Source organism: Montipora foliosa, chromosome 10 (assembly GCF_036669935.1).
Source record: "Montipora foliosa isolate CH-2021 chromosome 10, ASM3666993v2, whole genome shotgun sequence".
In the NCBI taxonomy this organism is placed as follows: Eukaryota; Metazoa; Cnidaria; class Anthozoa; order Scleractinia; family Acroporidae; genus Montipora; species Montipora foliosa.
In genome coordinates this window covers 33,633,714-33,636,213 of record NC_090878.1, presented here as the reverse complement: position 1 = coordinate 33,636,213, position 2,500 = coordinate 33,633,714, and positions in this window count along the sequence as shown.

The window sequence follows — 2,500 nt, the reverse complement described above, 5'->3', positions numbered from 1 at the left end:
GTAATACGAGTCGCAAATACGAAGCACATTTTTCAGTGGTTCGAGGGCTTCTGTAAGGGTGAAAATTAAAAAATCGCTTTACTTGAAAAATATAAATCCAAACGAACTAAAGGTTGTATTTTCTTAAATAGTTTCCAGAGGGCTTTCTTGTGAAAGAGTTTGAGGGAATTCAATTTTTGCATTTTGCACACTTATCCGCAGTATTTACAGGAAGTCACTCTTGAAAACGTTGAAAAGTACACGTCATGTGATAACACCCACAAAGACTGCTCCACAAAGAAAGCGCAAAGAAGGGAAAATATAAACTGACAAAGAAACAAATGAAAACAAAAAAGCGCAATGAACGCAGAAAAGTATCAAACAATTCCCTTACAAACAACGATGGGAATTTTATAAAAAACTCTCTGTGAGGACGTTTTAACCGACACCCAAATTAGCTTATTGACGAAGGGCCTAAAATTTATACCCACTGCCACAGTAAAGAAAAATCAAATAAAGCGCCAGCTCTTACAGGACTATAAAGCCCTCGCAAGAACAATGCGCTTAACATACATTTTTCATGGGCAAAACAAATCAATCCATCCCTTCTATGTAAAATCGAATTGGGAACCGCCAGTTCAACCATCAGTAACATTAGAACACTACGTGGAAGAGGTCAAACTTCAAATTGCGGAGATAAAAATAACCAGACCAAAACACAACTTGTCACGCAAAGAACAAAAAGCACTGAACGCTTTGAAACAAAACAAAGATCTAAATTTTAAAAAGGCGGACAAGGGAACCACACTTGTTGTCATGAATAAAAATGATGAAATACAAGAGGGCCAAGTCCAAACCAATGATGACCTAAAGAACTACAAGCCTCTTGACAAACCCATAGTGAAAGAAACACCGTGATACGAAAGTGTCACGCTTGATCTCAGAATTAAGCCGTAACAACTATATCGACGACATGACTAAAAAATGGTTGTAAACACCATATCCACCGCGAATACCTAAATTCTATACCATCACTAAAATCCACAAACCTACTCTTGTAGGGAGACCAATAATCTCTGGTTGTAACGGGCCTACAGAAAGAATATCAGTATTTGTTGACACATTACTTAGACTATTTCCACATCACTAACGTCTTATCTTAAAGACTCCACAGAATTTATCCAGTTCATTGAAAAGACGAAGATGGGAAAACGAACTTTCCTTGTAACGATGGATGTCACAAGTCTATATACAAATATACCGCAAGAAGAGGTAATCACTACAGTATGCAATGCGTACGAGAACTTTCACAAAAATAACCCTCCATGAATTCTCACTAACTAACTATACCAAAGAAATGCTAAGACTTATACGGAAAAGAATTCACGGTACCGCTATGGGTACTAAAATGGCCGTTGCTTTCGCAAATATCTTTATGGCCGACATCGAGGCAAAAATTCTTACCAAAAAGCGTCATAAAGCCACTGATTTGGAAACGATACATTGACGACATTTTTTCGTTGTGGGATGTCAGCAAACCGGATATAGACAAGTTCATCACACAAGCAAATTCACACCGCCCTACAATAAAATTTGCGGCTGAGATCTCGAACACTGAAGCCACATTTCTAGGCACTGTTGTATACAAAGGCAAACGTTTTCAAAATCAATCCACTCTGGATGTAAAAACACACTTCAAGCCAACTGAAACCTTTCAGTACACCCATTTTTCCTCCTGCCACCCACCAGGTGTCAAAAAAGGATTCGTGAAGGGCCAAGCGAAGGGCGAAGCCCTAAGACTCCAACATACTAACTCTTCAAAAACAACTTTTGAAGAGAACATTTACAAATTTAAATCACGTCTCCTTGCTAGAGGTTATCCGAAACGTCTGATTGAGACACTTCTATCGGACATCAAATTCACAGAAAGGGAATCAGCGCTGAAACAAAAAAATGAAGACCCAAAGGATATCTTGCCCTTTGTAACACAGTATCACCCGGGAGTGCCACACCTTAAAAAAGTTTTATTAGAAAAATGGCACTTGATACAAAATCTGCCTTCTCACGGCACGTTTTCAAAGAGCCACGACTCATATGCTTTAAAAGAGGAAAATCTCTCAAGGACGTGCTTGTGAGAGCGAAACTTAAAAGACCTAAAAATACAATACAATAGCCTCATGTGAGAGTGGAACTTTAAAGAGGTGAAAGACCGGAAATACGCTCAAAAAAATCTCAACCGTCAAGGAGTTGTGTAGGCCTGTCAATCCTTGCTACCTCCTACTGAAGCCGATTAGATCACTATTGTTTTAACATATACCAGCAGCATCATCGTTCCGGTTGCTCACTGTAATTTCTGACCGTTTTGCCTACCCGTCAAGATGCAGGTCTGTGCTGTGCAACTCGGACTTACGCATAAGCAATTAAGCCACTTCCTTCATATCAGTCTCTTCTAAATTACCCTTTTGATCCATGATGAAAAGAAGACTTACTTTGTATCGCCACACGCCTTCTCTGGCGACGA